This window comes from Lagenorhynchus albirostris, chromosome 17 (assembly GCF_949774975.1).
Source record: "Lagenorhynchus albirostris chromosome 17, mLagAlb1.1, whole genome shotgun sequence".
Classification (NCBI taxonomy): Eukaryota; Metazoa; Chordata; class Mammalia; order Artiodactyla; family Delphinidae; genus Lagenorhynchus; species Lagenorhynchus albirostris.
Window position 1 is genome coordinate 7881964 of NC_083111.1, and position 10862 is coordinate 7892825.

The 10862-nt window shown below is 44.9% G+C and overlaps 1 pseudogene; it reads right to left on the bottom strand.

Annotated features, from left to right (window-relative positions):
- Nucleotides 1–703: 703 nt before the first annotated feature.
- LOC132508417 (PC4 and SFRS1-interacting protein-like) lies at nt 704–4401 on the bottom strand (annotated as a pseudogene).
- Between the last annotated feature and the right edge of the window lie 6461 nt (nt 4402–10862).

The window sequence follows — 10862 nt, forward strand, 5'->3', positions numbered from 1 at the left end:
ACAGGAATGATGGCTGACCTTAGTATGTAGTGTGTATCTTACAGGAAATGTTTTTTAACAGTCACAACACAGTAATAATGCCATTAACGAAGTCCTCAATTTAGAATCTGGAACATTCTTCCATCAAGGGGGGAGGGGGAAATTCAGTCCAATGAGTCTGTCTCAAGATCTTCCTCTCTTGTTTGCTCCACTTGTATTCTCTTTTCAGTAACTGGATTAATGCTTTGAGCCCAAAATGCGCTATATTTTTTATTACTGTAGATTACGTGTTGTTTGCTGCTCAGTTTCCATTTGTTCCGCTTGCTTGCATTTTCTATCTGCTGTTTCTTTCTCATGTTGGCCTTTCAGCATATTCCTTCTATGTGCAGTCTGAAAGTTTCTTCCACCTTTTCTCTTCTTTTCACCTTCTTGATCATCCCCTTTCTCTTCAGAATCAGAGGTTGATGTAAGCCCTGTTTTAGCTAAATTTTTCCTTTTTTTTTTTTTTTTTTTTTGCTGTACGCGGGCTTCTCACTGCTGTGGCCTCTCCCGCCGCAGAGCACAGGCTCCGGACGCGCAGGCTCAGCGGCCATGGCTCACGGGCCCAGCCGCTCCGCGGCATGTGGGATCTTCCCAGACCGGGGCATGAATCCGTGTCCCCTGCATCGGCAGGTGGACTCTCAACCACTGTGCCACCAGGGAAGCCCAATTTTTCCTTTTTTTTTTTTTTCCAATTTTTCCTTTTTGATTCAACTTCTTTTTCCCCCTTTTTTTAATCTGGCTCTTTTCTTGGTTATCTTCTTCCTTCCGGCCCTCCTCATCCTTTTTAAGCTGCTTTTTAGGTTGTTTTTCCTCTTGCCCCTTTTTCTTACTTTTGTCTTCTTCAGGTACCGTCACTCTCCGAAGGACAGGGCTGTTTTACCATTTTAGGTCTGCCTCTTGGTTTTGGAATCTTGACTTCTGTAGCGGCAGGTCATCCTCTTTCAGGACTCACTTTTAGATTAACAGATGCTGTTGCTGTAGTCACTACGCCTGCCTCCTCGGTTTCTACTTGTTTTTCTTCCTTTCTCTTTCTCCCTCTTCTGGCAGCTTTTGGAGTGGTTATGTCAACTGCTTGAGTCACATCCTCGTTGCTGGCTTTTTCTTCATGGTCAGTATCTTCCTTTGAAACACTAGTTTCTTTTTCTTCAACTTCAACATCAGATGACGCATTTGATTGTTTAGTTGATGCCTGTTGACTTGAAAATTTCACTTTCGGATTGTTATCTATCTCCCATAAACCTTCAGTAAAGCCTTTTCATTTATTTGGTTTGCCGTACTTTTCCTTATTTTCTGAGTAAGGAAATATGTCCTTTGGGCCTAAAAGAGCAGTGTCATGAGTTCCCAAAAAGAAAATGGGTAGTTTGTTTGTGGGTGGTTTTGCAGCTCCATCAGGAACTTCATCTACCTGCCGGGGCCGTGGGCGCTGGGGCTGCGGTGGCGGGCCAGCCGCCTCTGCCCACGTCCACGCAAGCCACCTGTACCAGCAGCTGCCGCAGAGGCGTCTCAACGGCTCCGAATAGCAACCACCGCCGACACCGCCGCCGCCGTCACTGCGCCGCTCCCTGTCTGCTTTTAAACCACTGGAATTTGGGGTTTCTTTATTAGCCCTTAGCAGCTTAGCTCTTACCCTAACTAATACACCAAGAGAGTCTCCCTTCCTTCCTTCCTTCCCCCCTCCCTCCCTCCCTTCCTTCCTTCCTTCCATCCTTCCTAGCTTCTTGGAGCACATTCCAACAGAAGTTTAGGTTGGCTGGTCTGAGAATGAATTCATTTTCTTAGATAAGAGAATAAAAATTTCTTGAGCAACCCGTAAGGTGCCGTGCTATGTATCTGGCCTAAAAAGAGGAATAAAACCCAATTCTTATACTTGGGAATACTTGAGAAACTGATGGTCCAATGAAAGTCTTTTGACTTGGTCTTGTCTCTAGCCAGTCTGGAATTATAGAGCTGTTCAGCGGTTTAGGGACAAGATTTTGCTGAGCTTCGAAGAAGCCAGAAAAATGCAGAAATTTGGTGGCAAATTGGTGTTTTTCTCTTGATATTCTGCAGAAAATCACATTAAGAAGAAACTGAACTTTGCCCCCTCTGCCTGACAAATGAGAAGAAGGTATTCCTGTCTCAGTACCTGCAGCCCTGTATTTGATCCAAGTCTCCCCAGAGTAACTGAAATCATGTTGTTGCCATTTATTTGGGTTATTGCGATGGGCCATACACTCTTGATGTAATTCAACCACTTACTTCTCTCAAGAACGTAACTGATGTTTACAGATGAGGAAATACATTCAGAGAGGATAACTAACTTCTCTGTCACCATGGAGACAGTGGGGGATGGAGGCAAGTTTGAAACCCGTCCTGGTACCCAGAAGCCAGGGCCCCTCCTGAAAGCTCTGTCGCCTTCCATGGGAGCAGCTCTGCACTTAGATTATTCAGAGTCCTGCTTCGGGCTTTTGCTTTTCACGGGAGAAATAACCTCACAGACTCTGGGTCTGCTCCCGCTGCCTCCTCGGCCCCAGGCTGGAGACGAGCCTCTATTACTCAGAAGAACTTATGAAACTCCGTAGTTCTTTACATTCAAGCATCAGCACGTCTGACTTTTGTTTTCAATCCAGAACCTGCCCTGTTTTCACAGAACAAAAATCCAGATTCATTCTGAAAATGAAATGACGGTTGGTCCTTGGAAAACAACCCAGATCCCAGGTCCCCACTTTAGCACAATCCCGTCAAGGTTTTCTGGTTGGGTGATTCCAGGCCCTATCACACTGATAAGGGCTTTCAGACATACCAAAGCAGGGGAAAATGAAAGAGACCCTTTCTTTTTCTTGTTGTTCCAGATCAGATAACACTGCCTGATTAGTTTCTCCACCGTGAATTCACACCGCATGTACCCACACGCCAGCCCTCTGCGAAAAGGCCATCTGCTATATTGCTTCCTGCACAATAATTCGCATTTTGCCTCATGCTTTCCCTTCTCCACCTCTGTTTCCGGCTCCTCCCCCTGAAGTAGCAAAGTGCCCGCAAAGAAAATGTGTCAACAGGTGAAATTTATAGGAGTTTCTTGGCCCACACAGAAATGTGAACCACAGGTATCCCCAAAGGAGAGATTTTCTTACCCAGACACTTACCCTCTTGAATATGCCCTGATTCTATTCACATGTGGGTTCTCTAGAGACACCAGTTATCTCTTGGATGGAATCAGAGTGTGGAGCTCCCGTTTGGGAAGAGTGGCTTTGATGAAGGCCAGTTGGGATTATTTAGTTGCGGTTACAGAAAAGCCCAACCCAAGCTGGCTTAGTCCAAAAGGGAATTTATTGACTCAAAAGCTGAAAGGGGATGCTACCTACAGACAGGACTCAATTCAGGGCTCAGGCTCACCATTGGCACCTGCCAGCTTTTAAACCTTTGTTCTGCCTTCCACTGCGTTGACTTTAGCCTTGGGTTTTGTGGGTACCAGAAAGGTCCCTGCTAACCCACTCATTCTCTTACGTCTTAGGTCAAAGGTTATGAGTGAGAGTCTCTTCCCCAGAAGGTGCAGTGAAAATGTCATTGCATTTCATTGACTAGGTCACATATGATCCATGAAGATCAAAGGATGGGGAAGTGAGATAGCTGATGACTTAGGCCTTGGTCACGAGCTCCACTCCTGGGGTTCCGTGTGGAGTCCGCTTTAATGGGACTGCGTGGAAATCGGGTACAGTCACCTGGAGGACTCCGGCACTGTTCCCTGCAGTGTGTGTTGCCTTAGAAGAAACGGTGCATAGCGTCACATAATGTTTTGTGTCCACCGCATGAGCCAGCTCCATACCTTGAAAATAGCCAGCATCTGCTTACGTAAAATAAGAATTTACGGGCTTCCCTGGTGGCGCAGTGGTTGAGAGTCCGCCTGCCGATGCAGGGGACGCGGGTTCGTGCCCCGGTCCGGGAAGATCCCACATGCCGCGGAGTGGCTGGGCCCGTGAGCCATGGCCACTGAGCCTGCGCATCCGGAGCCTGTGCTCCGCAACGGGAGAGGCACAACAGTGAGAGGCCCGCATACCGCAAAAAAATAAAAAATAAATAAAATAAAATAAGAATTTACACCCAAAGCCAAGCTGATTGGAGAAAAGGTCACTTACTGGTTTAAATTCCAGGAGTCAGGCTAGTTTGCCAAAATTCTGATGCAAGTGGGTCAGTATAGACAACACTCAAAAATTCCTCAACGTCCACATCAGGACTGCCTTATATTCTTTAAAGCATGAAGAGCCTCCACTGGTTCGGTATTGAAGACTGTGGCAATGAGCCTTTCTTATCGGTTTCATTGAGTTTTTGTTTTCTAAGAAGACTCTGATATTTTAGTGTATCTGTGGGGAGGAAGGTGATCTCCGCGTCTTACTCTTCCGCCATCTTCCCCTCGTTCCGACTCTGATATTTTAGTTATAAAGACCTCTGTAGCCTGATCAGCCTGGTTCTGGAGGGAGTGGAAGAGTTTATGGCAGAAACGTGGGAGGTTGTTGGAAGTATGTTGACTATATTATGATACACACAGCAAAAGATGTTCTCCTATAATGCTCTTTCTTCTAGTCATTCAGCTTCCTCATTAGTCTTTCTAAATAAACATCTGGAATTAGGTTATTCATTCTTCTTGTCAACTCTCAACGTTAAATATTCATCCTTTTAGCCACTGAACAATTGTTATTGGTTATGAACCTCCTTTCTTCAAATACTTCATTGTTGATTGTGCATCGGACCCTCTCTAAGCACGTCACATGCATTATTTCATTTATGCTTCATAACTACTGTATGACATAGAGACTATTATTATTATTCAAATTGTATGGAAGGTGAAACAGATCTAGAAGAGGTTAAATATCTTGCCCAAGGTCACCCCGTTGGAGCCAAAGATTTTAAAACCATAGTATGCAAATAAAACAAAGATTTTGCCCCTGCTGCCACCAAGGTAGGGCACAGGAAGACAGACCTATAAATAAACAAGTGCATTTAATGTTGTGTTTGCTGTGATAATGAGCTACACAAAGGAAAGTGGGAGAGAGAGAGAGAGAGAAAGCAGTCATTTCTCTGGCTGGGGCTGCAAGATTTGAAATGGGTGTTGGGAAAAGTTCCCTTGAGGAGGCTAAGCTGAGGTGCACCTTTCCAGCTAGAAGGTGGGGGATGAGAAAAGCATCCCAGAGATCAGAACCCATGCAGGCAAAACACAGATGCATGATGGGGGAAACACAAGCTATCTGGCCTGGGTGGAGCCTGGGGTTCAGGAAGGACAGACATAGGAGTTGCCAAGCGGGACCCAGTCCATGAAGGGCCTGGTTGGGATTTGGTCAGGAGAGAATGGGGAACTGTTGAAGGACTTTAAGGAAAAGGTGACAGTTATTCATACCTAGTTTTTTTTGTTTTTGTTTTCTATTTTCTAAATTCCCAAGCTTAAATCTTTTTTGGGGGGGGATTTTTTATTGTGTAAAATCAACATAACAAAACTTACCATTTTAATTGTATAATTCAGTGGCATTAAGTACATTCACAACATTGTACAACCATCTCCACTATCCATTTCTAGAAAATTCCCTCTATCCCAGAGGGAAACTCTGTACCCATTGAACAATCATTCCTCCATTTTCCCGACGACCTGCTGGATCAATGGAAGTTGCGCTGAAAAACAAGAGGAAATAAACATATAGGTCCTCGATGTATGTTAGCACAAAGAACACTGCGATTTGTGCTTTTTTAAAAGGAAAAGCATCAGTGACGCTGCATTTTGGGCTGAGAGTTCACGCAGTGTCTGGGGTGAGCTGTTCCTGCCAAATCAGCCAGTCAACGGCGATGTTCCGTTACCACCAAGATGTCCCTCTGCGGTTTCTTATAAAGAAAGGCAGTGGGTGCCCCACGTGGCTGTCATGACTAAAACTGCTGGTGAACACCCCATGGCATCAGGTTAGCCAGCAGACACACATTGAGCACCTGCTGTGTGCACGGGGGTCAGCAGTCAGGTGCCGTAAACAGAGAGGAGTAGGCAGCGATCCACAGCTTTCGAAGGAATCGTAATGTAGTCGGGGAGAAGGACGAGGACACGGCAGCCTGTGACCTCAGGTGCGGCGGAACCACCTGACCTGTGCTGATTTACCTTTTCACTGCACTCGGTAGAGCTCTTTACAGCACTGAGCACGTTGTCATTTTACATCAGTTTGACCCTCTTCTTGTCGTAACCATCAGACTGTTCACCCCATAATGGCAGATGCTTCATCTATTTTTGTTCAGTATTGTCTCTTCGGAATCTAGCGTCGTTCTTGGCACGTAGAATGTGCTCGACAAATGCATATTGAATAAATGGTTGCTATAATTATATATATGTGTGTCTATACACGCATACATACATATATAATACACATATATGTGCATACCTACATACATATACACACATATATTAATGCTACAACACATTGTATATGTATACTTTCACTGAACATATAAATATATATACATTCAAGGTATGGATATATATGTACAAGTCATATTTTTTGACAAAAATGACTATCATTTATTGAGCACTTTAATTTTTATAAACGGAAACTTTTTTCAGTGTTTTACATATATCATTTTATTTAATTGTCACAAGAATCCTGTGAGGATTAATTAGGTTGTTTACTTTTTCCAAAAGAGGCAAAGGAAGCACAGAGAAGTTAAGAAACTTTCCGAAGGCCACACTGTTTCAGTTAGCATCAAGCCATATGTTTTGAAAGCACAAGCAAAAAATTGACAATGATCCATTTTTTTAAAAAGCTGCCACTTTGGAATCAATAGCTTCTTCCAGGCCTCAGTGCTGTTCGAATATGGCCGAGACCCTGCGGCTGCAAAGCCCCACGAGCTGGGTATGTTAACTGCACGTCTGGTACACGCAGCAGTGGGCGCAGAGCTGGGTTTGTGGCCCCCAGTAAGAGGTCACCATGAGGCCTCCAGTGCGCCCAGAGAGACCCACAGTCTCCCTCCGCAGTCTAATTAGTTAGAAGACTATTTATAGACCTCAGCGCTCCTCTCAAGACAGACTCCCTCTCAGTTCCTACGCCCCCTGCTCTCAGCAGACAACTTCACCTCGTGAGTCATTGAGAAAATTGAGGGCATGCGCGTGCTTTCTGGTAACTTCCCACCCTCTACCTACAATTTACCTACACCCACGTCCGTCCTCCCAGCCTGCTCTCCAGCCGGCAAAGGTAAGGTGGCTTCCTCCCAGCCGTGTAAGCCTCTCCCAGGGTCCGTGTCCTACCCCCGCCCTTCTGGGTTCATCTCTCATCCCTTCCCGTCCCAGGAGGCGCTCCAATCTTTAGGTCCATTTCCACGATGATGCCCCCTCTGCCTGTGAAGAGGCTGCGCTCTCACCGCCTTCCTGGATTCCTGCAGCGGCCTCCTAACCTGCCCTGTATTTCCATTTTGCCTCTTCTGCAGTGCAGTCACATGGAATCTTTTAAAAGGCAGGGTCACAGGCAATTCCCAGCGCACTAGCTCCAACTCATCTGCGCCTCACTATTTCCAGGAATCGTATCAGGATATGAGTAACTAAGGGTGATATTAGAGCCTCTCTACTTTTCCCTTCCTTCCCTCCCTCCCTTTGAAAGTAAGTCATTTGCATACATGAATAGTTATGAATAGTAACACAGCTCTCCCGGTGCACCTTACAGCGGACTTCTTGACTCAGTCACCAGGCTTTGGCTCAAGCGCCTCTCACGCACCTCCACGTCATCCCCGCCGCTCCCTGGCTCTGCTCCCAGCACCCCTAGAACAGCAGGGTCACTGGGACCTCCTCGCTGCCGCTGATCTTTGTTCAGTCTTTACATCCGGCTTTTGACAGCGTCCACCCTGCTTGTTTTCAGACTTCCCCGCACGCTCCCCGTTTCCCTCACAGCGCTGGCGTGGTTCCTTTTTCCTCCGTGGATGCCTCTTGCTCGGCCTGCCCCTTGAGGGCCGTGTCCGTGGGGTTCTGAGCAGAACCTCCCTGTCCTAGCTCTCTGAGTTTTCTGTAGGTGGCTTTACCCCCTGGCATATTTTGTGTGCATTCCTTATGCATGTTACCCTTATCATTTTAGTTTCATTCGCTAGGTCTTTGAGAGCTTTAGCTGATCATTGTTGAGGTTTGCTTACTAGGATGTAGGTATTGATCCAAGAAGAATTATAGCTTGATTCTTCTAAAATCCTTCTTTTTTTTTTTTTTTTTTTTTTTGCGGTACGCGGGCCTCTCACTGTTGTGGCCTCTCCCGTTCTACAGTGTCAGTGTTTGTGTTTAACTTCATGGAAAAACCATCATGCCAATATCATGTCCTCTTTCAGCCTGTTGAAAGAGAGCCCCTATGAGGACATGTACACACGTCAGGGGAGTTGTCCAGGTGTCCAGGTGTTGGGCTCACTCAGGTGCCAGTAATGACACTGGCTTCTCTCCAGTCTCCAAAACTCCAAAGCCCAGAGTGAAAGATGCCCCCCACCCGCTGTTCCACTGACTGCACACCCCCAGTCACCCCCTACTTCCCTGCCTTGTTCTTTGGTTTCCTCAGTTTTGCCCACTGCCCTCAACGCCCAGCTGGAGATATTTCCATTAAGATTCTATCCTTTAAGGACTGCCTCCCTCCTTCATGAATTTCTTCTTTGGTAATCTTACCCACTCCATGACTGCAACTCTCAACTGTGGGGATGAATTCCAGACCTATGTCCCTAATGGAAAATACTAAATATAAAGTATTTTTTTGATAGTTTCTCAAGTGCCTCTACTACTTCTTTTGGTTTAAGATGTTTTAATGATTACGTTTTAATTTGCTGAGGTTATATATTTTAATGACCCACGTTGACTGAATATTTGGTATGGCAGGTGCTCTTATAAACATACATATAAAATAAACTGTACTTAATGTAGTCAGGTTATCTAATTCACTTAAAAAAGGAGAAAAACCGGGCTTCCCTGGTGGCGCAGTGGTTCAGAGTCTGCCTGCCGATGCAGGGGACACGGGTTCGTGCCCCGGTCTGGGAAGATCCCACATGCCACGGAACGGCTGGGCCCGTGAGCCATGGCCACTGAGCCTGCGCGTCCGGAGCCTGTGCTCCGCAACAGGAGAGGCCACAACAGTGAGAGGCCCGCATACAGCAAAAAAAAAGGAGAAAAACCCAGAAAGACACATCCAAAATTGTGGCAAGTTACATTAGCAAAAACTTGATTTAGAGTATTAAAGTTTAGAATGGAGATTTAAACACAGCTAATGGGACCATGGTCCATCCATTGCTTCCCATATATAGCACCAAAGGGGTTTTGAATATGGTGCCCCTGCAATAAATAAAATCACATTTCTCAGCTCACATCTTAGCATAAAATAAAATAATACCATGCACTAGAAGTATATGTTTGCTAATAAACATTTTATCTTCCAAAGAGAACTGTTAAGCTATCGTCTTTAGGTCAAATCTCTGAAACCTCTAGGAAAATCAAGCTTAGTGAAAAGGAATAATAAACTACAAAGTGAAATGATAAGGTTTTCCTTTATGGAAGTCTATATATTTTTGGTATTTGGCTATCATTTTTAACTGATAATATTATATTAATAATATGTTTTTATTGATATTATATTGATAATATAATATTTGATAATATATTAATAATATTATATTTTGGTATTTGGCTATCTTTTTTATTGATAATTTTATATTAGTTTTTAGCATTTCCTCTGAGTTGCATTCCTTTCATCTGATTTTTATATTTATTATATTTGTGGTGGTAGTAGAGGTGGGGTGGATAATAATAGTTGCCTTGTAGGTTTGTTTGTAAAAACAAATATGCATTTAAAGTGCCTGGCACTTAGTAGGCATTTACCAAGTGTTAAATGAATAAATACTGGGTGTTCAGACAAAGGAACTATTATTCCCAGCTTGGCTCAACAAAGAGAGCTCCTATCGGGCTGTTTGATCTACGAGAATCAGGGGCGGGGCGGGGGGGGGCAACTTTTGAAACAGAAAATCACATCCTCCCTTTAAAAATGCTCTTCTATGTCTTTTTCCTCTTGTTCAAGTGGGCACACGTGGTTTCTATGATCACGCTGTAGTCCTTACTTACACCTCTTCCAAAGTAAGCACTTAATCAATGGCCCAGCTCCTGGGGAAGGATTCTCAAGTACTTAAGGAATGGGAGGCACCACCAGCTGCTCAAGCAGCAGGGCATGGATTGATGGATTGATGCCAGACGGCGGCAGGTGGCTGTTTTCACATAGCAGCCCCAGGCAAATGAAAGAGGTGTGTGCAAATCATTCTCCCCAGAGGGTGTTCCTTTCTCTACAGCTGAAAGGGCAATGAATTGATCCAAAACAGGACCAACAGTTTGAAAGAATTATGACGGATCAGTCAAGCACCCCTAAGTTTATCTGGATCAAGATGCATAAGCACCCTCCAGTATTGGCAAGGTGTGACCCCTGTAGAGGCTGAAAGGGGGGGAGTTGAGCTAACAGGACCATCACGTTCCTTAGATGCAGGAAATAGATCCAAATTAAAATGAAAGAACGTTTGCATGGGTCACATCTTTCTAACCTTAAACTATGATTGAAACTACTCTAAGTATGATGCAAACTAAAGTATCTCCCAAGTTATAAACAATTTAGGATGGCCCATAAATATCAGTGATTGGTTGGGTACTAGTTTCCCTCAAATATCCTTGCTCCCCTCTTCACACATGCTCTTCTCAGAAAACACCCGGGGTGTCCTGGGCCACTGACTAACCATTGCCGCCTTGATTACAAATGGAGTATGGCGGACTCAGTGGCTTGGACAACAATGCTTCCTTCCCCTCCCTCTTTTTACAGCTCAGTCAATTCAAGCTTGGTTAAACCTGATCT